Source organism: Bufo gargarizans, chromosome 1 (genome assembly GCF_014858855.1).
Source record: "Bufo gargarizans isolate SCDJY-AF-19 chromosome 1, ASM1485885v1, whole genome shotgun sequence".
Classification (NCBI taxonomy): domain Eukaryota; kingdom Metazoa; phylum Chordata; class Amphibia; order Anura; family Bufonidae; genus Bufo; species Bufo gargarizans.
The window spans coordinates 335,517,926-335,543,880 of record NC_058080.1 but is presented as its reverse complement, the minus strand read 5'-3'; positions in this window follow the sequence as shown (position 1 = coordinate 335,543,880).

The following is a 25,955-nucleotide window of genomic DNA, read 5'->3' as shown; positions in this document are numbered from 1 at the left end:
TGAATGGCAGTGCGCAAAGCATCCACTGCACTGAAAAATATCAGGTGCTGGACTAAGGCATTAATGAAAGCCGCTGTGTTTGACTAGTGTGTCAACAACACCGACTGGCCTGCCACCATCCCGTATGGTATATGCTCTGAGCATATATGCTTTGATGGTACCAGCTGTGCAATATTCATGCTGTCTAATCAGCACCTTGATATGCCACACCTGTGAGGTAGGATGGATTATCTCAGCAAAGGAGAAGTGCTCACTAACACAGATTTGTGAAAATATTTGAGAGTAATGAGTATTTTGTGTATGTAGAAAATGTTTTATATCTTTGAGTTCAGCTTATGCAAAATGGGAGCAAAACCGAAAGTGTTGCGTTTTATATTTTTGTTCAGTGTATATAATTCACAATGCATGTAAGACAAATAACAGACGAGTGAAAATATGGAGCAGATGAAAAAGCCCCACTCTACTGCTGCAGAAGAAGCAAACCAAGTGGACATTATAGACCAACTATGACATTTTCTCTCTTTTTTTTTTTTTGGTTGGGTGAATTTCCAGGTTTACACAGGGCAACTCCACCTGGACAACTAGTGCAGATTAGGGATTCAGGGAATACTAGGGGCAATTACTGCCATCCTACCTGGGGCCATGGCTTACTTTTTGCTCTACATCTTGGGTAAGGTCGCACCATTTCTTACCATTAGCAGTGATGAACTTTTGCACCCGTGGATGTCAGTATAATTTTACTATAATAAAAGTTAGGTTTTAGTAGATTGGCAGAGGGGCAGCATACCTCTGTTTTATGGTCTAATGGACAATAAGGACAATATTGAAATATTTGCATGATCTAAGCTTAGGACTGTGGCCTATGACTGTGTGAACTATTATACTATAAAAAAAAGATACCCAAAAATCTCAGATATTCACTTTCTGGAAACTTAAAGGGGTTCTCCAGGAATTAAGAAAATGAGAAGACTTAAATATTACTTTATTAGAAATATATTTCCAAATACCTTTCATTAGTTATAATGGATTGTTTTGTCCCTGGAGCAGTCATCAGGGGAAATAAAATGGTCGCTGTCCTATTAGTACACACAAAACCTATCCTGATCACACAGCAGGACACGTTACTTCAGAACACGTATGTAAAGAGCTGCCTCATCCTCCTCTCTGCTCTGCTTGTCAAGGATTACAATCCTGAATACAGTTTAATATGATCTCCATCTGAATCTCTGTAGCAATGGAGTTCATAAGGAGACATGAAATACAGAGAGGGTGTTGAGTGTGGGTTGTATGCATTCTCCATTACCACAGCCCCACATTACTATCGTCTGTCCTGTCCATCCTCTCTATACTTCAAATCTCTTCATGAACTCCATTCCTACAAAGATTTAGCTGAAATTCTTATCAGCTTTATTCAGGATCCTAGGGGGTCATTTATGAAAATGTCCTCAATAATCCCTGACAAGTAGATACGAGGGGTGGATGAGGCAGCTCTTCTCCTGCTATGTTATTAGGACAGATTTTGTGTGTACTAATAGGACGGCAGCCGTTTTGTATGCCCCTGATGATTGCTCCCTGACAAAACAAACCATTATAACTAATGAAAGGTATTTGGAAATCTATTTATAATAAAGTAATAGTTAAAGGGAACCTGTAATCGACTTTATGCTGCCCATACTAATGGCAGAATAAAGTAGAGACAGGTGAGTTGATTTCAGCGGTCTGTCATGTAAAAGTTAAAAGTAAGTGGTTGCTGAGAACCAACATCACAATCTTTGCAGACTGGGCCTGAAAAAGAGTCACGGCCAGCTGAGAAGAGTCATGGTTATTCATGAATTCCTGCTCTCCCTGCCCATCTGTTGATGACTGACAGTCTTCTACCTAGATTTCTACCTTTTTCTATAGGAGAGAACTGCCAATCATCAGCAGATGGGTGGGAGAGCAGGAGATTATGAATAACCATGACTCTTCTCAAGTAGATTTGACTCTTTTCAAGGCCTGTGCTGCAATCATTATGATGCTGGTTCTCGGCAACCACTTACTTTTAGCTCATGAGTGACACAGTCAGCATTTGTGTCACTATTTTATACTGCCCTCAGTTAGGTCAGCATAAAGTTGATGACAGGTTCCCTTTAAGTATTTTCATTAACCATTACAGGACCGCTGCACGCAGGATTGCGTCCTGGAGGCGGTCCTGTAATTCCTCCTGGTCGCGCTGGCGTGTCCTCTCGTGAGACGCTAGTGTCTTCTTTCCAAAATGGGGTCACATGTGTGGTATTTATACTGCCCTGGCATTTTAGGGGCCCTAAAGTGTGAGAAGAAGTCAGGAATCCAAATGTCTAAAAATGCTCTCCTAAAAGGAAATTGGGCCCCTTTGCGCATCTTGGCTGCAAAAAAGTGTCACACATGTGGTATTGCCGTACTCAGGAGAAGTTGGGCAATGTGTTTTGGGGCGTCTTTTTACATATAACCATGCTGCGTGAGAGAAATATCTCTCTATAATGACATCTTTGTATAAAAAAATGGGAAAAGTTGACTTTTAGAGAGAGATTTCTCTCACCTAGCATGGGTATATGTAAAAAGACACCCCAAAACACATTGCCCTACTTCTTCTGAATACGGCAATACCACATGTGTGACACTTTTTTGCAGCCAAGATGCACAAAGGGGCCCAATTTCCAATGAGTACTTTAAGGATTTCACCGGTCATTTTTACGAATTTGGATTCCAAACTACTTCTCACGCTTTAGGGCCTCTAGAATGCCAGGGCAGTATAAATACCCCACAAGTGACCCCATTTTGGAAAGAAGACACCACAAGGGATTCCGTCAGGGGTATGGTTAGTTCATGTAAAATTTTATTTTTTGGTCACAAGTTAGTGGAATATGAGACTTTGTAAAAAAAAAAAAAAAAAAATCATCATGTTCCGCTAACTTGTGACAAAGAATAAAAACTTCCATGAACTCACTATGCCCATCAGCGAATACCTTAGGGTGTCTACTTTCTGAAATGGGGTCATTTGTGGGGTGTTTCTACTGTCTGGGCATTGTAGAACCTCAGGAAACATGACAGGTGCTCAGAAAGTCTGAGCTGCTTCAAAAGGCGGAATTTCACATTTTTGCACCATAGTTTGTAAACACTAACTTTTACCCAAACCAATAAATATACACTTATTGCATTCTTTTTTTATCAAAGACATGTTGAACAATAAATTTAGAGAAAAATGTATATAGAAATGTAGTTTTAATAGAAAAATTTTACAACCGAAAGTGAAATATTACGTTTTTTGGCAAAAATTTCGGTAAATTTCAATTAATATAAAAAAAGTAAAAATGTCAGCAGCAATCAAATTCCACAAAATGAAAGCTCTATTAGTGAGAAGAAAAGAAGGTAAAATTCATTTCGGTGGTAAGTTGAATGACCGAGCAATAAACCGTGAAAGTAGTGTAGTGCAGAATTGTAAAAAGTGGTCTGGTCATTAAGGGGGTTTAAGCTAGGGCGGCTGAAGTGGTTAAGTAGTAGCTTAAAATGTATTTCACAAATGACATAAGTCTAGCAAGCAAAATGGGTGAGCTGTAATATGTGGTAATAGAGGAACAAAAATATGTATTTAGTGTGGCTGAGACATTGCTCGATTCTTCTCACGACTGGACATATTCAGGCCAATAGGAAAGGCGGTGACATGAAGGTGAGTGTGAAAGAGGCAATTGTGGGTGAGGATGTTGGAACCTAATTACAAAGGGAAATAAACATTGAAACAAATTTGTGTAACCTATAGACCCCTAAAGGGCTTCTGTCAGCCCACTAATCCCTATACTGCGAGCTCTGCATACATAAGTTAAATAATCATTTTGGTTCAGTAGAATTTGATAAAAAGCTATTTTTAAAATATGCTAATTACCTTGCGACCAGCAAGTAGGGCGGCTACTTGCTGGTAGCAGCCGCATCCTCCGATCCTAATGACGCCCCCTCTGCATTGTGATTGACAAGGCCAGGGAAAGAAATCGTTCTCTGCTGGCCCTGCCTGTTTGCATTCAATATCTGGCGCCTGCGCCGCAGCCGTACCTATCTTCAATCTGCGCAGGCGCACTGAGAGGCGGCCGCTCCATCCTCAATGCGCCTGCGACGGGTGTAGATGTGATGTCATCTGTGTAGGCGCGTCATCGGTGTAGGCGCCTTTGTCTAGTATACTTGCAGTGCCATTCATACTTAATCTGTTACATTACTGATTCAGTTACTGTACACTATGGCAAGCAGACAGCTGCCTAGGCCTTCAAAAGGAATGGGCAGCGGCAAAAATGTTGCTGTAGCCGACAAAAGTGCAGCAGAAGCAACAGGTCAAAGCTGCCATTTTTCATCCAGTGGTGGTGTTCTGACCAATCCAGCTGTACTGGAATGGTTAACTTGCTCTTCAGCATCATCTCAGATGACAACAGATACACACAGCCAGCAATCAGTTGGTTCCTCTGACACCACAGTTAGTTAACATGGCACAGAAACAACCTTTGTGCTCCCACCTGCAACCTTTTTTTTTTGCTGTTCCTTCTGCTCGTGAAGTAATCCACGCTGCCGGCTCTGCTCTACTTTTCAGATACTTTTCAGAGAGGATGAGTTTAGTGAGGACAGTCAGCAGCTACAGGGCAGCACAGACTCCGCTACATAATGAGGTGGTTATTAGGGGGGGGACTTCAACTACCCAGATATAGACTGGGAAACTGAAACTTGTATATCTCATAAGGGAAACAGGTTCTTGGCAATAACCAAAGACAATTACCTCTCCCAACTGGTTCAGGACCCGACTAGAGGGACGGCCATACTGGACTTAGCATTAACCAATAGGCCTGACAGAACAACAGACGTGCCAGTTGGCGGACACCTGGGAAATAGTGACCATAAAGTAATAACCTTCCAATTATCATTCAAAAGAGCGTTTCTACAGGGAGGAACAAAAATACCATACTTCAAAAAAGCTAAATTTAGCCAACTAAAAGAGGCCATAGGCCTAACTGGGGTAAAGTCCTCAAAAATAAAAAATACAGCCACAAAATGGGATATCTTTAAAAACATCCTAAAATTTCATTGTGAGAGGTACATACCGTATGGGAATAAAAGGTTAAGGATGGGAATAAAAGGTGAAAAAAGAAACCAATGTGGATAAATAGAACTGTAAAGAAAGCATATAAATCACTAAAACAGGAGGGTGGCATGGAAGCACTGAAAAACTATAAGGAAAAAAATTGAACATGTAAAAAACAAATAAAAGCGGCCAAACTAGAGACCGAGAGATTAATTGCCAAAGAGAGTAAAACTAACCCTAAAATGTTCTGAGTGGGGAGTCGCAGAGAGCTACGAGGAGAAAGAAAAGCTGTTAAATATTTTTTTCTCCAATGTATTCACTGAGGAAAATAAACTGTCAGATGACATGCAGAATGTAAAAATAAATTCCCCATTAAAAGTGTCCTGTCTGACCGAGGAAGAAGTACATCAGCGACTTAAAAAGATTAAAATAGACAAATCGCCACGACCGGATGGCATACACCCCCGTATCCTAAGGGAATTAAGTAATGTCATAGTGTCACGGATCAGAGTGGGGGTAACTCTAATCCGTGGGATGTCAATATGAAAGATAGCTGCTAGGCCAGGACAGGAATCAGGGAGCAGGTCATCTCCTATCACATCCCTAATTCTGACCCTGTCTCCTAGCCGTATGAGCCAACCCTGATGGTAGGAGGGCTCATACTCAGGAACCTAAGATCCCTACTAGCCTTCAGTGTGGCCCTGGACTAGGAGCAGAGTAAGACGACCTGTTCCTCCACATAACGGAGGAACCGGAGTCTCACTGGCCAAGCTGCAAAGAAAATGGAACATGTACAGCATATGTCAATGGCAGGAAAGTAGACAAGTATCACACGTACCTGCCACAGACACACAGCCTGGAACCCATGCACGAGTGCTGCTGTCCACAAGAACACAAACGGACAAAGCCCACATCACACAGGAACCCAGGACCATAAGCTGCAAAAGATAAAGACACCACTGGACATATACAAGAACAATAATGTCTAACATAACTTATGATTAAGGGTGGCCCTCAGTGGACAGTTGGAATAATACCAGGAGGTTGACTCCAGCAACCGCATGGCTGAAGTACCCCTCAGCTTCTGGCATCCAACAGGAGCTAAATAACCCCAAGTAGGCACACCCACACAGACACACACAGTGTTCACACACTAGGAAGGCAATTAACCCTTCCAAAACCAGGCAATGGATGGAAGCTACTTAAAGGGGAAAAGCACAAACAAGCACACACTCCACCTGTAACCGCGGGCAACGGCATGTGTGGCAACCATGTCCTGGGGATCAGCCAAAAGGCCGAGACACTGCCACCACATGCACACAACACCACACGTTGCCCCGGGCAACCACAAGTGAAGGAAAGTGTCACTAAACACACCATAGGCCGTGACACATAGCCAGACCCTTATTTATGATATTTGCAGACTCTATACTGACAGGGAATGTCCCACAGGATTGGCGCATGGCAAATGTGATGCCAATATTCAAAAAGGGTCCAAAAACAGAGCCTGGAAACTATAGGCTGGTAAGTTTAACATCTGTTGTGGGTAAACTGTTTGAAGGTTTTCTGTAAGATGCTATCTTAGAGCATCTCAACGGAAATAAGCAAATAACGCCATATCAGCATGGCTTCGTGAGGGATCGGTCATGCCAAACTAATTTAATCAGTTTCTATGAGGAGGTAAATTCTAGACTTGACAGCGGCAAATTAATGGATATCATATATCTGGACTTCTCCAAAGCATTTGACACTGTACCACATAAAAGGTTAGTATATAAAATGAGAATGCTCGGACTGGGAGAAAACGTCTGTATGTTGGTAAGTAACTGGCTCAATGATAGAAAACAGAGGGTGGTTATTAACGGTACACACTCAGATTGGGTCACTGTCACTAGTGGGGTACCTCAGGGGTCAGTATTGGGCCCTATTCTCTTCAATATATTTATTAATGCTCTTGTAGAAGGCAGTATACTACTATAGAGGAATCTGGATAGATTGGAGGCTTGGGCAGATAAGTGGCAAATGAGGTTTAACACTGACAAATGAAAAGTTATGCACATGGGAAGGAATAATGCAAGTCACCCATACATACTAAATGATAAAACACTCGGTAACACTGACATGGAAAAGGATCTAGGAATTTTAATAAACAGCAAACTAAGCTGCAAAAAACAGTGTCAGGCAGCTGCTGCCAAGGCCAATAAGATAATAGATTGCATCAGAAGGAGCATAGATGCCCGTGATAAGAACATAGTCCTACCACTTTACAAATCGCTAGTCAGACCACACATGGAGTACTGTGTACAGTTCTGAGCTCCTGTAAACAAGGCAGACATAGCAGAGCTGGAGAATGTCCAGAAGGGGGCAACTAAAGTAATAACTGGAATGGGGCAACTAGAGTACCCTGAAAGATTATCAAAATTTGGGTTATTCACTTTAGAAAAAAGTCGACTGAGGGGAGATCTAATTAATATGTATAAATATATCAGGGGTCAGTACAGAGATCTATCCCATCATCTATTTATCCCCAGGACTGTGACAAGGGGACATCCTCTGTATCTGGAGGAAAGAAGGTTTGTACACAAACATAGAAAAGGATTCTTTACGGTAAGAGCAGTGAGACTATGGAACTCTCTGCCTGAGGAGGTGGTGATGGTGAGTACAATAAAGGAATTCAAGAGGGGCCTGGATGTATTTCTGGAGTGTAATAATATTACAGGCTAAAGAGGGGTCGTTGATCCAGGGAGTTATTCTGATTGCCTGATTGGAGTCGGGAAGGAATTTTTTATTCCCCTAAAGTGGGGAAAATTGGCTTCTACCTCACAGTATATATTTTTTGCCTTCCTCTGGATCAACTTGCAGGATAACAGGCCGAACTGGATGGACAAATGTCTTTTTTCGGCCTTATGTACTATGTTACTATGTTACATCTTCCCATAACCCATTCAGAACCCTGCCATATTTCACCTTAAGAGAATCACGTACACAGGCTTTGTTTACTGTATGAATAAACAAAAAGAGAGGCGCACCATAGGGTGAAAAACTAACTTTTGACGGTCGGATATACCACCAGCTCACGGGCACCACTATGGGTAGCTCATGTGTGCTATCTTATGTAAATTTGCTCCTGGGATGGTGGGAAGAGACCGTCGTGTTTGGGGTCACGCCCAGCGAGTATGCCGAACATATCGTCCTCTGGGCCCGCTATAGAGATGACATTTTCATCCTGTGGAGAGGGTCGGAGGTAGATTTTAATAGGTTGGTGGAGGAGCTTAATCACAATACCATTAACCTTAGGTTCACCTCTCTAATTGTGCGTAACGATCTCCCCTTCCTGGACATATCCATATCCAGGGATACTAAGGGGGGTTTACAGACTACAATCTACCAGAAAGGGATGGCAACGAATTCCCTGCTTAGATGGGACAGCTGCCACCCCATCCCGCTAAAACGGGGTATCCCCATAGGTCAATATCTGAGGTTAAAACGCAACTGTTCAGAACGAACAGGAGAGGCACCAATCTCAGAGATCATTTTTTCCACAGCCATTATAGTCCACTGAAAAAATTGACGTGGTTCGACAGACCGGTCAGAGGCTGCTACAAATGTGGTCGCTGTAGCTTCTGTAAATGTATCACCTAGGGTAAATCGCTGGTGTTGGACTCTGCAGGCAATACCCACTTTATACAAGATTTTATCAACTGTGGCACCGCAAGATTTATCTATCGCCTCACCTGCGAGTGCGGAATGCGATATGTGGGGAAAACCCGCAGAGAACTGTGAACACATTGGCGATATACGCAATAATAGGGATACTCCGGTGGCGAGACATGTCCATTCCGCTCACGGTGGCCGGACCTCAGCGGTTACATTTTTAGGTATTTAATAGATTAGGAAACCCCAATGGGGAAGGGGGGGGGGGGGGGGTTGGGACAAATGGATCCTCCAAAGGGAATGTTGGTGGATATTTAAGCTCCAAATTACCCACCCCCATGGTCTGAATGACCAGTTACAGTTTGGTTGTTTCCTTTGATGTGTGATAATGCTTATATGTATAGATGTGCTCTCCGTCTGTTGCACTAGATTGGGCAATTTATCATTATTATATGCCCCGCCTCATCCCCTTATCCGCTCTCTAGGTTTCCCCTCGCTCCCACTAATGTCACCCTTTGCCAGCAGTTAGTACTGGTTTCCCGGTCCTAAATAGCTTTTCTTATCTAGATCTTTAGGTCTGCTCTGCCTAGAATGTCCCTATATCGGTCCCATGCTGGAGGGGGACATCACCCTCTAGCATTAGCAGCAGTGTAGATGTAGTAGCTCGTATATTTTTGCCACCAGCTCCTCCCATTCTATGCTGTACAGACTGCCTATGTTGCGCACTGCCCCAAGGACGCCCTTATGTCGTGACATCGGTGAGGCTGCGCACAGTATTGGCTGTCTGGTCTACTTGCTGGGACACATGCACTAACTCTCACGGAGCATGCTGTACCATGTGACGAATCATTAGTCACGTGGACGGTGGCGCCCGACTATGCGTCTGCGTAGGCCGGTACCCTCCCTCCCCTTCTCTTTAAATAACGCCGGTGCGCTCTGTTTCCTTACCTCTGCCGGGTTTCCTGGAAATAGGTCATATGCTTTCTAAGGACATTGTAAGTCAACTGCCTAGACATGCCAATGTACGGGTGCTGTATTGATACCTTTTATAATGTGGTGATGGATGAGTTCCGTAATTTACATCAAAAACTCATTCCAAATGGTAACCTTAACAAAAAAGAGAGAGCAGCTATCAAGAGGCTCCAGGAAAATACTAGCATCGTTATTCGCAGAGCAGATAAGGGAGAGCAGATTGTTGTTCAGGATAGGACAGACTATATTGGTGTCATGGAACCATGAACCAGACGTACAACAAGAGATGAGTGGAAATAAGAAGGCTTTATTGAAAATAAAGCTGTAAGGCAAAAGTCCAAACGGATGGCTAAACCGAAGCAGGGTCTTGCGAAACCAGAGATCAGGAACCAGAAGGGTAGTCAGATGAAGCCAGGATCAGGAACCAACAGGGTAGTCAGACGAAGCCAGGATCAGGAATCAGCAGGGTAGTCAGACGAAGCCAGGATCAGGAACCAGAAGCAGCAGCAGTCTTAGAAGCATGTGAGCACAGGAGGACCAAGCAGGGAACTGAAGCCACAGACCTCCTATATATATGAGCTAGGCATCCAGCTCCAGTGGGAAGGAGGAGCCGCAGGGTGGGAGGCTACAAGAAACCCAGAAACCAAGATGGCCGCCAGCACATGTCAAACGAAGAAGAACAGCAAGGAGGTAAGACCATGACAGTACCTCCCCCTCAAGGGCCCCTCCTCTGCGGAGTAAGGAACGGTTTCTGAGGGAAGCGTGCGTGGAAGGCTCGGAGCAAAGCAGGAGCATGGACATCTGCGGAGGGAACCCAGGAACGCTCCTCTGGACCATAACCACGCCAATGGACCAAAAACTGCACCCGGCCGCGGACCAGGCGTGAGTCCAGGATATTGCTCACCTCATACTCCTCACGATTGCCCACTTGGACCGGACAAGGCCGAGGAATCGAGGAAGTGAAACGATTACACACCAGTGGCTTCAAGAGGGAGACATGAAACACGTTGGAGATCCGCATGCCAGGAGGAAGCGCAAGGGCATAGGCTACCGGGTTTACCCTGCGAAGCACTCGGAAGGGACCAACAAAGCGAGGCGCCAGCTTGGGAGTGGGCATTCGAAGGTTGAGGTTGCGGGTGGACAACCATACGCGGTCTCCGACCTGGTAGGAAGGAGCGGGCGCTCGTCTGCGATCAGCCTGGAGTTTCTGGCGCTGCGCAGAGACCTCAAGGGACCTCTGGATCTGTACCCAAGAAGCACGTAGGACGGAAAGGTGATCCTCCACAGCCGGAATATCCTGGGGAGAGAATACCTCCGGTAACACGGCAGGTTGGAACCCATAATTGGCCATGAAGGGAGACGTCCCAGAGGAAGAGTTCACCGCCGTGTTCCTGGCAAACTCAGCCCAAGGCAGGAGGTCAACCCAATTGTCTTGGTGATCGGAGACATAGCAACGAAGGAATTGCTCCAAGGCCTGATTGGATCGTTCTGCGGCCCCATTGGACTGAGGGTGGTAGGCCGATGAGAAAGAGAGATGAATCCCCAACTGGGAGCAAAAGGCGCGCCAGAACCTGGACACAAACTGACTCCCCCGATCCGACACAATCTCCTTGGGCAAACCGTGCAACCGGAAGACCTCCCTGGCAAAAATCGAGGCCAACTCTTGTGCAGAGGGTAACTTCTTGAGAGGTACACAGTGGCACATTTTGGAAAACCGATCCACTATCATGAGAATGACCGTATGGCCTCGGGATGCAGGGAGGTCCACAATGAAATCCATCCCCAGGTGTGACCATGGACGCTCCCCGGTGGCTATGGGTTGCAAAAGGCCCAACGGAAGGTGCCGAGGGGACTTACTCTGGGCACAAACGGAGCATGCCGCTACATATGCGGCGATGTCGGAACGTAGAGAAGGCCACCAGAACAGACGTGAAACAGCCCAGGACAGCTGATTCTTTCCAGGATGCCCCGCGGCCTTGGAGTTATGGTAGGTTCGCAACAACCGAGTGCGCAACTCCTCAGGCACAAAACACCTGCCGTTGGGTCTCCCAGAGGGAGCACCGGATTGAGCCGCCAAAATCTGCTCACCCAGGGGAGAGGTCAGGCTGGTGCGAATGGCGGCCAGGATCTGATTCGGAGGTATGACCGAAGTCGGAGTCGACTCCTCCCCGGACAGCTCGGAGTACTGCCGTGATAAGGCATCCGCTCTGATGTTCTTGGAACCGGGTAGGTAGGAGACCACGTAATTAAAACGTGACAAGAACAGAGCCCATCTAGCCTGACGTGGTGTCAATCTCTTGGCCTCAGAGAGGTAGGTCAGATTCTTGTGGTCCGTCAGGATGAGAACCGGAACCACCGAGCCCTCGAGCAAGTGCCTCCATTCTTTAAGGGCCTGCACGATGGCCAATAACTCCCTGTCACCAATCTGATAGTTGCACTCCGCGGAAGACAGTTTCCGGGAGTAAAACCCACAAGGAAGCAGAGGACCCTCTTGTGTTCTACGCTGAGACAGGAGGGCGCCTACTCCCGTCTCAGACACGTCCACCTCGAGGACAAACGGCAACCCAGGGTTGGGATGCGACAGAATCGGAGCCGACACAAAGGCGGACTTTAGAGCCTCAAAAGCTCGGATGGCCTCGGGCGGCCAGACCTGGGGATTACTGCCCTTCCTGGTCAGATCCGTGAGAGGCTTGGCTAGCATGGAAAAGTCCCTGATGAACTTCCGATAATAATTGGCGAAGCCCAAAAAGCGCTGCAGGGCACGAAGACCACTGGGCTGGGGCCACTGTAAGACAGCCGAAACCTTCTCAGGATCCATGGAGAACCCCTCAGCGGAAATGATGTAACCTAAGAAGGATACCTGGGATCGGTGAAATTCGCATTTCTCAAGCTTACCGAACAGCTTGTTCTCTCGTAACCGTTGCAACACTCGTCTGACATCCAGAATGTGGGCCTCCATGGATTCAGAATATACCAAGATGTCATCCAAATAGACCACCACACACTGCTGCAACAGGTCACGGAAAACATCGTTGATGAATTCCTGGAAGACTGCGGGCGCATTGCACAACCCAAAGGGCATAACCAAGGATTCATAATGACCGGTCCTGGTGTTAAACGCGGTCTTCCACTCATCGCCCGCCTTGATCCTTACCAGGTTATATGCCGCCCTCAGGTCGAGTTTGGTAAAGACCGTGGCCCCTTTGAGGCGATCGAACAGCTCGGAAATCAAGGGTATCGGGTAAGCGTTCTTGATCGTGATGCGATTGAGACCCCTGTAATCGATGCAAGGCCTCAACTCACCGCCCTTCTTTTTCACAAAGAAAAATCCAGCCCCTGCCGGGGACGAGGATTTGCGAATGTGTCCGCGTGAAAGCGCCTCCCTCACGTACTCCTCCATGGCCTCATTCTCCGCTACCGACAGTGGATAGACTTTGCCACGAGGAGGAACGGCACCAGATTGTAACTCTATGGCACAATCGTATGGGCGGTGCGGAGGTAGGGCAACCGCACGCACCTTATCGAATACATCCCGGTACTCCTCGTATTCAGGAGGCAACAGAGAGTCCGAGGAAGTACACAGCAACTTGACAGGCCCATGGATGCAACTAGCCCCACACTGCGGTGACCACGAGAGGATCTCGGCCGATCTCCAATCGAAAGTCGGATTATGCTTCTGGAGCCAGGGGTACCCCAAGACCACCGAGTAGTGTGGAGACGAAATAACCTGGAGACAGACCGACTCTCTGTGAACGGCACCAATGGCCATCCCCACTGGAAGGGTCTCATGAGTCACGTGTGGCGGCAGAAGGGGTCTGCCGTCTATCGCCTCAAGAGCCAGTGGGGAACTTTGAGGCTGCAGAGGAATGGAATTGGTGGCAGCAAACACACTATCAATTAACAAACCACCAGCACCAGAGTCCACCAACGCCTGGGTCGTCACCGAGCCCCCGACCCAGGAGAGGACAACAGTAATCAGTGGTTTGTCAACACGGGAAACCGGGGACGAGGAGACTCCACCCAAGATCTGCCCCCGACAGGATCTCAGGTGCGAGCGTTTCCCGGACGGTTCGGGCATGCCAACCGAAAATGCCCACCGAGACCACAGTACATGCATCGGCCCTCGCGTCTCCTGAGTACCCTCTCCCCCTCGGACAGGCGAGCAAACCCCAGCTGCATGGGTTCACCCCCAGACAAGTCATCCCCAGGAGGCGTGGGAGGAGAGGGAGGCACGGGTGGGACAGCAAACGTAGGCGCCAATCTGTTAGAAGGCCTCCGCAGGCTCTCCTGAAAGGAAGGTCTCTCCCTGAGTCTGGTGTCAATCAAAATCAGGAAAGAAATAAGAGACTCGAGCTCCACAGGTAGGTCCTTAGCTGCAACCTCATCCTTCAAGGCATCCGAGAGACCATGAGAGAAAGCAGCGACCAGAGCCTCATTATTCCAGCCCACCTCTGCTGCCAGGGTACGAAACTCAATGGCGTATTCAGCTACGGAGCGTGAACCCTGTCTGATGGACATAAGGAGCTTCGCAGCAGAGGCAGCACGAGCCGGCACATCAAATACCTTCCGAAGAGAAGCAACAAAACCGGAAAACTCGGCAACCACCGGATTGTTGTTCTCCCATAAAGGGCTGGCCCAGGCCAAGGCCTTGTCCGAGAGCAGCGAGATCAAGAAGCCCACCTTTGATCTCTCAGTAGGAAAGGCATGTGGCAGCAACTCAAAGTAAATGCCCACCTGGTTAAGGAAACCTCGGCACTGAGTTGGCTCTCCTCCAAAGCGCTGTGGAAGGGGGGCAGAACCGGTCATACCCCGAAACACCGCAGGCGCAGCAACAGGTGTCGGGGTAGACTCTGGCGCAACAACCGGAGCGGCAGTAGGAGCGGGCCCAGGAGCGACAACCGACCCATCAGCAACGGAAGCTAAATGAGCCGTGCGTTCAAGCAGGGTTTGCAACGCCACAGCGAACCGACCCAACAGGTGATCCTGCTGATCAAGTCTGGCAACCAGCGTAGGTAGCGAGGATGGCCCTGTACCGTCAGAATTCATGGCTTGGTCCAAATGTCATGGAACCATGAACCAGACGTACAACAAGAGATGAGTGGAAATAAGAAGGCTTTATTGAAAATAAAGCTGTAAGGCAAAAGTCCAAACGGATGGCTAAACCAAAGCAGGGTCTTGCGAAACCAGAGATCAGGAACCAGAAGGGTAGTCAGATGAAGCCAGGATCAGGAACCAACAGGGTAGTCAGACGAAGCCAGGATCAGGAATCAGCAGGGTAGTCAGATGAAGCCAGGATCAGGAACCAGAAGCAGCAGCAGTCTTAGAAGCATGTGAGCACAGGAGGACCAAGCAGGGAACTGAAGCCACAGACCTCCTATATATATGAGCTAGGCATCCAGCTCCTCCCAGTGGGAAGGAGGAGCCGCAGGGTGGGAGGCTACAAGAAACCCAGAAACCAAGATGGCCGCCAGCACATGTCAAACAAAGGAGAACAGCAAGGAGGTAAGACCATGACAATTGGGGAAGCCACTCAGATTTTATCAGATACAGAATACTACTTACCCCTGAGAACCGACCCGTGGACTCAATACAAGTCAGAGTTCAGGACCTTAATCGAATATGCATCCCATATATTGGACACAAAGGAAAAAATGTATCTTCATACCCGATCCGACAATAGCTCTATTTTACTATTTGCCAAAGATACATAAGAACGATAAAAATCCAACAGGCTGACCGATTATCTCGGACATCTCTTCCCTGACCTGTAATTTATCACAATATGTGGATGTCCTCTTGCAAAAATATGTTGTGACCCTACCATCCTATTTGAGAAACTCTACATCCTTAATACAATCCCTGAAAGAAATAGAGTCGAGAGAGACGTACCGTTGGATCACGTTGGACATCACGGCCTTGTATTCTAACATCCTGCATGAATTGGGTATCTAGTACATAAAATGGTATCTTGAAAATGACCCTGAGATCCCAGATAAAAAAAATCTTTGTGCTGAACAGCATCAGACTTATCCTCACAAACAATGTGTTCACATTCGAAGACACACTGTATATGCAAAAGAAGGGCACTGCTATGAGGACGAAACTTGCGTCAAGCCTGGCGAATCTGTTTATGAGGTGTTTCAAGGAGGAATGTATCTACGGATCAAAGTGTAGAACATAAAATAGTATCTTTTACCGAAGATACATCGATTATTTGATATTTATATGGAAGGGTGATGATACGTCCATCACCTTGATTATTGAAGAGCTGAACATAACAAATTGGGCATCAAACTATCTGGTACTTATAATATACAAGCAATAGAATATTTTGATCTAGAACTGAGTTCAGTCCAGAAAATAACAACACGGACCTTTTTCAAAAATTAGATAACAATAGCTACTTGGACTATTCTAGTACACACTACAAGAAATAGAAGATAAATATTCCATTTAGTCAGTTTAAACCCTTAAGGACCCATGACGTACATGTACGTCATTTCTTTCCGGGACTTAAAGACCTGTGACGTACATGTACTTCATGAGGAGCTCCTGCACCGATTATCTTAGGTAGGGTATGGCTCTCAGACTATGGAGACACTAAAACATTATTTTTTTAGTTTCAAAAATGAAATTATTGTGTAAAACTTGCATAAATAAAAAAAGTAGACATATTGGGTATTGCAGCATCCGTAATAACTAGAGTTGAGCGAAGTTCGTACCGAACTTTAGGTTTTTCGGCACCCGGACCCGAACATTTACGTGAAAGTTCGGGTTCGGCGCTCAGCGATTTTTATGGCGCTTTTTGAAAGGCTGCAAAGCAGCCATTACACAAGCATCATACTACTTGTCCCAAAAGGCCATCAAAGCCATGCCTACTATTGGCATGGCTGTGATTGGCCAACTGCAGCATGTGACCCAGCCTCTATTTAAGCTGGAGTCACGTAGCGCCGCCCGTCACTCTGCTCGGATTAGTGTAGGGAGAGGCTGCAGCTGCTGTGAGGGAGAGATCAGGGAGAAATCTTATGAAGATTCAGAACTGCTTCTTTACTCAGCGATCTACAGCAAATGTGTTTTGTGGGTGCAGTGCACAATTTTATTAAGCCTGCCCTGAGCCAACTACTACTGAAAGCAAACTTTTTTTTCTTCAGTTAGTCAATATCAATACATAATCGGCAGCCATTTTATGCAACGATAATGCACCAGCACAGGCTATTTGCATGTCTGCAAGTCCAGAAATACAGCTTTTTGCTTACTTGGGGGAGAATAATACATCTGTTTCATATAGTGCACATCTGGGATTACACATGCATAAGTGATTGTCACATTTTGGCCAGAAATACGGCTTTGGCATACTGGGCTGAAAAAACATTCTGATATACTGCACATCTGGGAATACACATGCATAAGTGATTGTCACATTTAGGCCAGAAATATGGCTTTTTGGTTACTGGTGTGAAAAAAGCCTCTGATATACTGCACATCTGGGATAAGACATGCATAAGTGAGTGTGAGATTTAGGCCATAAATACATCTTTTTGCTTACTGGGGTGAAAAAGCCCTCTAATATACTGCACATCTGTGATTATACATACATAAGTGACCGTCACATTTAGGCCAGAAATACGGCTTTTTGGTTACTGGGGTGAAAAAACCCTCTAATATACTGCACATATGGGACTAAACGTGCATAAGTGATTATCACATTTAGGCCAGAAATACGGCTTTGGCATACCATGCTGAAAAAAGCCTCTGACATACTGCACATCTGGGATTACACATGCATAAGTGATTGTCACATTTAGGTCAGAAATACGTCTTTTTGGTTACTGGGGTGAAAAAACCCTCTGATATACTGCATATCTGGGATAAGATGTGAATACGTGAGTGTCACATTTAGGCCAGAAACACACTGGGGTTTAAAAAAAAACTCTAATATACTGCACATCTGGGATTAGACAAGCATAAGTGATTGTCACATTTAGGCCAGAAATACGGCTTTGGCATACTGGGCTGAAAAAATCCTGATATACTGCACATCTGGAATTACACATGCATAAGTGATTGTCACATTTAGGCCAAAAATACGGCTTTGGCATACTGGGCTGAATAAACCCTCTGATATACTGCACATCTGGGAATACACATGCATAAGTGATTGTCACATTTAGGCCAGAAATACAGCTTTGGCATACTGGGCTGAAAAAAGCCTCTGATATACTGCACATCTGGCATTACATGTGCTTTAGTGATTGTCACATTTAGGCCAGAAATACGGCTTTGGCATACTGGGCTGAAAAAAGCCTCTGATATACTGCACATCTGGGATTACACTTGCATAAGTGATTGTCACATTTAGGCCAGAAATACGGCTTTTTGGTTACTGGGGTGAAAAAAGCCTCTGACATACTGCACATCTGGGATTAGACATGCATAAGTGACTGTCACATTTAGGCCAGAAATATGGCTTTGGCATACTATGCTGAAAAAAGCCTCTGACATACTGCACATCTGGGATAAGACATGTTTAAGTGACTGTCACATTTAGGCGAGAAACACGGCGTTTTGGTTACTGGGGTAAAAAAAAACTCTGATATACTGCACATCTGGGATAAGACATGTTTAAGGTAGTGTCACATTTAGGCTAGAAATACTGCTTTGGCATACTGGGCTAAAAAAAGCCTATGATATACTGCATCTCTGAGATTAGACAAGCATAAGTGATCGTCACATTTAGGCCAGAAAAATGGCTTTGGCATACTGGGCTGAAAAAAGCCTCTGATATACTGCATAACTGGGATTACACGTGCATAAGTGAATGTCACATTTAGGCCATAAATACGGCTTTGGCATACTGGGCTGAAAAAAGCCTCTGATATACTGCACATCTGGGATTACACTTGCATAAGTAATTGTCACATTTAGGCCAGAAATACAGCTATGTGGTTACTGGGGTGAAAAAACCCTCTGATATACTGCACATCTGGGATTAGACGTGTATAAGTGACCGTCACATTTAGGCCAGAAATACGGCTTTTTGGTTACTGGGGTGAAAAAACCCTCTGATAAACTGCACATCTGGGATTAGACATGCATAAGTGACCGTCACATTTAGGCCAGAAATACGGCTTTGGCATACTGGGGTAAAGAAAAAGCCTCTGATATACTGTACATCTGGGATTACACTTGCATAAGTAATTGTCACATTTAGGCCAGAAATACAGCTTTTTAGTTACTGGGGGAAAAAAAAACTAATATACTGCACATCTGGGATAAGACATGCATAAGTGACTGTCACATTCAGGCCAGAAATACGGCTTTTTGCTTACTGGGGTGAAAACACCCTCTAATATACTGCATATCTGGGATTACACGTGCATAAGTGATTGTCACATTCAGGCCAGAAATACGGCTTTTTGCTTACTGGGGTGAAAACACCCTCTAATATACTGCACATCTGAGATTAGACAAGCATAGATGATTGTCACATTTAGGCCAGAAATACGGCTTTAGCATACTGGGCTGAAAAAAGCCTCTGATATATTGCACATCTGGGATAAGACATGCATAAGTGAGTGTCACATTTAGGCCAGAAAAAAGGCTTTGGCATACTGGGCTGAAAAAACCCTCTCATATACTGCACATCTGGGATTACACATGCATAAGTGATTGTCACATTTAGCCCAGAAATATGGCTTTGGTATACTGGGCTGAAAAAAAGCCTCTGATATACTGCATATCTGGGATAAGACATGCATACTCGAGTGTCACATTTCAGCCAAAATTGCATCTTTTTGCTTTCTGGGGTGTACAAAAGCCTCTGATATACTGCACATCTGGGATAAGACATACGTAAGTAATTGTCACATTTAGGCCAGAAATACGGTTTTGGCATACTGGGCTGAAAAAATCCTCTGATATACTGCACATCTGGGATTACACGTGCATAAGTGATTGTCACATTTAGGCCAGAAATACGGCTTTTTGGTTACTGGGGTGAAAAAACCCTCTGATATACTGGACATCTGGGATAGGACGTGCATAAGTGAGTGTCACATTTAGGCTAGATATACATCTTTTTTCTTACTGGGGTGAAAAAAAACTCTAATATACTGCATATCTGGGATTAGATATGCATAAGTGACTAACATTTGGGCCAGAAATACGGCTTTGGCATACTGGGGTGAAAAATGCCTCTGATATACTGCACATCTGGGATTAGACAAGCATAAGTGATTGTCACATTTAGGCCAGAAATATATCTTTTTGGTTACTGGGGTAAAAAAAACCTCTAATATACTGCACATCTGGAATAGGACATGCATAAGTGATAGTCACATTTAGGCCAGAAATACAGCTTTGGCATACTGGGCTGAAAAAACCCTATAATATACTGCATATCTGGGAATGACACATGCATAAGTGACTGTGATATTTAGGACAGAAATTTGTTTTTTTTGTTATTGGGGTGAAAGACCCCTTTTAACCACTTCAACCCTGCTAGCTAAAACCTCCTTCATGACCAGGCCACTTTTTACACTTCTGCACTACACTACTTTCACCGTTTATCGCTCGGTCATGCAACTTACCACCCAAATGAATCTTACCTCCTTTTTTTCTCACTAATAGAGATTTCATTTGGTGGTATTTTATTGCTGCTGACATTTTAACTTTTTTTGTTATTAATCAAAATGTAACGATTTTTTTGCAAAAAAATGACATTTTTCACTTTCAGCTGTAAAATTTTGCAAAAAAACCGACATCCATATATAAATTTTTCGCCAAATTTATTGTTCTACATGTCTTTGATAAAAAAAAATGTTTGGGCAAAAAAAAAAAATGGTTTGGGTAAAAGTTATAGCGTTTACACACTATGGTACAAAAATGTGAATTTCCGCTTTTTGAAACAGCTCTGACTTTCTGAGCACCTGTCATGTTTCCTGAGGTTCTACAGTGCCCAAACAGTAGAAAAACCCCACAAATGACCCCATTTCGGAAAGTAGACACCCTAAGGTATTCGCTGATGGGCATAGTGAGTTCATAGAACTTTTTATTTTTTGTCACAAGTTAGCGGAAAATGATGATTTTTTATTTATTTATTTTTTCCTTACAAAGTCTCATATTCCACTAACTTGCGACAAAAAATTAAAAATTCTAGGAACTCGCCATGCCCCTCACAGAATACCTTGGGTGTCTTCTTTCCAAAATGGGGTCACTTGTGGCGTAGTTATACTGCCCTGGCAATTTAGGGGCCCAAATGTGTGAGAAGTAGTTTGCAATCAAAATCTGTCAAAAATGACCGGTGAAATCCGAAAGGTGCTCTTTGGAATGTGGGTCCCTTTGCCCACCTAGGCTGCAAAAATGTGTCACACATCTGGTATCGCCGTACTCAGGAGAAGTTGGGGAATGTGTTTTGGGGTGTCATTTTACATATAACCATGCTGGGTGAGAGAAATATCTTGGCAAAAGACAACTTTTCCCATTTTTCTATACAAAGTTGGCATTTGACCAAGATATTTTTCTCACCCAGCATGGGTATATGTAAAATGACACCCAAAAACACATTCCCCAACTTCTCCTGAGTACGGCGATACCAGATGTGTGACTCTTTTTTGCAGCCAAGGTGGGCAAAGGGGCACATATTCCAAAGAGCACCTTTCGGATTTTGCAGGCCATTTTTTACACATTTTGATTGCAAAGTACTTCTCACACATTTGGGCCCCTAAATTGCCAGGGCAGTATAACTACCCCACAAGTGACCCCATTTTGGAAAGAAGACACCCCAAGGTATTCCGTGAGGGGCATAGTGAGTTCATAGAACTTTTTATTTTTTGTCACAAGTTAGCGGAAAATGATGATTTTTTATTTTTATTTTTTCCTTACAAAGTCTCATATTCCACTAACTTGCGACAAAAAATTAAAAATTCTAGGAACTTGCCATGCCCCTCACGGAATACCTTGGGGTGTCTTCTTTCCAAAATGGGGTCACTTGTGGCGTAGTTATACTGCCCTGGCAATTTTGGGGCCCAAATGTGTGAGAAGTAGTTTGCCATCGAAATCTGTAAAAAATGACCGGTGAAATCCAAAAGGTGCACTTTGGAATGTGGGTCCCTTTGCCCACCTAGGCTGCAAAAAAGGGTCACACATCTGGTATCGCCGTACTCAGGAGAAGTTGGGCAATGTGTTTTGGGGTGTCATTTTACATATAACCATGCTGGGTGAGAGAAATATCTTGGCAAAAGACAACTTTTCCATTTTTTTATACAAAGTTGGCATTTGACCAAGATATTTTTCTCACCCAGCATGGGTATATGTAAAATGACACACCAAAACACATTACCCAACTTCTCCTGAGTACGGCGATACCAGATGTGTGACACTTTTTTGCAGCCAAGGTGGGCAACGAGGCACATATTCCAAAGTGCACCTTTCGGATTTCGCAGGCCATTTTTTACACATTTTGATTGCAAAGTACTTCTCACACATTTGGGCCCCTAAATTGCCAGGGCAGAATAACTACCCCACAAGTGACCCCATTTTGGAAAGAAGACACCCCAAGGTATTTCGTGAGGGGCATTGCGAGTTCCTAGAATTTTTAATTTTTTGTCACAAGTTAGCGGAAAATGATGATTTTTTATTTTTATTTTTTCCTTACAAAGTCTCATATTCCACTAACTTGCGACAAAAAATAAAAAATTCTAGGAACTCGCCATGCCCCTCACGGAATACCTTGGGGTGTCTTCTTTCCAAAATTGGGTCACTTGTGGCGTAGTTATACTGCCCTGGCAATTTAGGGGCCCAAATGTGTGAGAAGTACTTTGCAAACAAAATGTGTAAAAAAATGGCCTGCGAAATCCGAAAGGTGCACTTTGGAATATGTGCCCCTTTGCCCACCTTGGCTGCAAAAAAGTGTCACACATCTGGTATCGCCGTACTCAGGAGAAGTTGGGGAATGTGTTTTGGGGTGTCATTTTACATATACCCATGCGGGGTGAGAGAAATATCTTGGCAAAAGACAACTTTTCCCATTTTTTTATACAAAGTTGGCATTTGACCAAGATATTTATCTCACCCAGCATGGGTATATGTAAAATGACACCCCAAAACACATTCCCCAACTTCTCCTGAGTACGGCCATACCAGATGTGTGACACTTTTGCGCATCTAGGCTGCAAAAGTGCCCAAATTCCTTTTAGGAGGGCATTTTTAGACATTTGGATCCCAGACTTCTTCTCACGCTTTAGGGCCCCTAAAAAGCCAGGGCAGTATAAATACCCCACATGTGACCCCACTTTGGAAAGAAGACACCCCAAGGTATTCAATGAGGGGCATGGCGAGTTCATAGAAATTTATTTTTTGGGCATAAGTTAGCGGAAATTGATTTTTTATTTTATTTTCTCACAAAGTCTCACTTTCTGCTAACTTAGGACAAAAATTTAAATCTTTCATGGACTCAATATGCCCCTGAGCGAATACCTTTGGGTGTCTTCTTTCCAAAATGGGGTCAGTTGTGGGGTGTTTGTACTGCCCTGGCATTTGAGGGTCTCCGCAATCATTACATGTATGGCCAGCATTAGGAGTTTCTGCTATTCTCCTTATATTGAGCATACAGGTAATGATATTTTTTTTTCCGTTCAGCCTCTGGGCTGGAAGAAAAAAATGAACGGCACAGATTTCTTCATTCGCATCGATCAATGTGGATGAAAAAATCTCTGCCCAAAAAAAAAAAAAGGAGGGGAAAGGCGTCTGCCAGGACATAGGAGCTCCGCCCAACATCCATACCCACTTAGCTCGTATGCCCTGGCAAACCAGATTTCTCCATTCACATCAATCGATGTGGATGAATAAATCATTGCTGGGACTATTTTTTTTTTTATATACAAAGTGTTTGCCAAAGCATAGGAACGCCGCCTCCTCCTCAGCTCGTATGCCTTGGCAAACGTATCTGTTACTGCAGAGTAGAAATCTCGTCTTGCAGCGCCGCATACACCGACTTGCGTGTAATTTGACAGCAGCGCAATGCTTCTGTCAGAATGCACATCAGTGCTGCAGCTAGTCGATCGGTTGGTCCACCTTGAAGGTAAAATTTTTTTTTATTTTTTTTACTTTGGAACAGAACATATAAACTTTTACTTTTTGAACTAAACATTAACCTTTTTGCTTACTGGTGTTTTTTTTTTGTTTTTTTTTACCTTTATAGAACAAACCTCTCCTTCCCCATGGGTCAATGTGCAAAGCGCAAATCGCCCAAAGATGTGGCGAAGTGCGTTATGCACTTTGTCCCAGGTGAAAGGAGACGTTTGCAGCAGTTGTGTGAGTGAATGGGCCCTAATAGCCCTGTATGCCTGTTCTGGTGAGATGATCCCTATGCTAGGTGTACCTGTGTGTGGTACTTCCGGAAACACTCCCCTAAGCATAGGGCAGGGTGGTCAGGACAGTCAGGACAGAAATAGCGGGTGTCACGCCTTATTCCACTCCTGCTACAGACACGACATTTTTTTCTGGGTGGCGGTCGGTTTGAGGTACCAGGAACGACACTGGGGAAATGTCGCTCGTGTAGACGGCTAACTACACTGGTGGATGGGGCCACGGAACCTCCTGGGTACAGGAGGTTCGCGATGATCTCTTCCTGAAATTTGAGGAAGGATCCAGTTCTCCCAGCCTTACTGTAGAGAACAAAACTATTATACAGAGCCAATTGAATTAAATATACAGACACCTTCTTATACCAGCGTCTGGTTCTGCGGGAAACTAAATACGGAGACAACATCTGGTCATTGAAGTCCACCCCTCCCATGTGAAGGTTATAGTCGTGGACTGAAAGGGGCTTTTCAATGACACGGGTTGCTCGCTCAATTTGGATTGTCGTGTCTGCGTGAATAGAGGAGAGCATGTAAACGTCACGCTTGTCTCTCCATTTCACCGCGAGCAGTTCTTCGTTACACAGTGCGGCCCTCTGCCCCCTTGCAAGACGGGTGCTAACGAGCCGTTGGGGGAAGCCCGCGCGACTAGTTCGCGCGGTACCACAGGCGCCAATCCGTTCTAGAAACAAATGCCTAAAGAGGGACACACTTGTGTAGAAATTGTCCACATAAAGATGGTACCCCTTGCCGAATAAGGGTGAAACCAAGTCCCAGACTATCTTCCCACTGCTCCCCAGGTAGTCAGGGCAACCGACCGGCTCCAGGGTCTGATCTTTTCCCTCATAGACACGAAATTTGTGGGTATAGCCTGTGGCCCTTTCACAGAGCTTATACAATTTGACCCCATCCCGGGCGCGCTTGCTTGGGATGTATTGTTTGAAGCCAAGGCGCCTGGTAAAATTTATCAGGGACTCGTCTACGCAGATGTTTTGCTCTGGGGTATACAAATCTGCCAATTTCAGGTTGAAATGGTCTATGAGGGGCCGAATTTTGTGGAGCCGGTCAAAAGCAGGGTGGCCTCTGGGACGGGAGGTGCTGTTATCACTAAAGTGCAGGAAACGCAGGATGGTCTCAAATCTTTTTAGTTAGACCCATGTTGAGGAGAAGGCCCAAAAAAAATTTAATTTCGGAAACTTGGACTGGTTTCCACCGGAAAGGCTGGGCATAAAAGCTTCCCGGGTTAGCGGTTATAAATTGTGTGGCATACCGATTTGTTTCTGCCACAACTAAGTCTAAGAGCTCCGCAGTCAAGAACAGCTCAAAAAATCCAAGGCCGAACCGATCTGAGCTGTCTCAACCCGAACTCCAGACTGGGCGGTGAAAGGGGGAACTACAGGTGCGGCTGAAGTTGGGGACTGCCAATCAGGGTTTGCCAGCACCTCAGGGATTCTAGGGGCTCTACGGGCACGTCTTTGCGGTGGCTGCGACGGGGTCACTACTGCACGTGCCACCGTACCAGCTTCAACTGCCCTTCTGGTGCTCGCTACTTCACCATGTTCTACGGCAGTGCTGGTACTAGGTCCAGGAAGGGCTGCGCTGCTGGTGTATGCCTCACCACGTAATCCGACAGCACCAGCCCCACTCTGCTGCTCTTGAAGCAGATCCTGCGCAACCTGCGGTCTAGCGACACGGGGCCGGGTACGCCTGGTGCTATCAGGGACCTCAGCCTCCTCGTCCGAACTTTGGGTCAGAGAGCCACTGCTTTCTACAGGTTTGTATTCTGACCCGCTAGAGTCATCAGATGAGGGTTCCCATTCCTCATCCGACTGGGTCAGAAGCCTGTAGGCCTCTTCAGAACAATACCCACTGTTTGACATTTGGGCAACTAAATT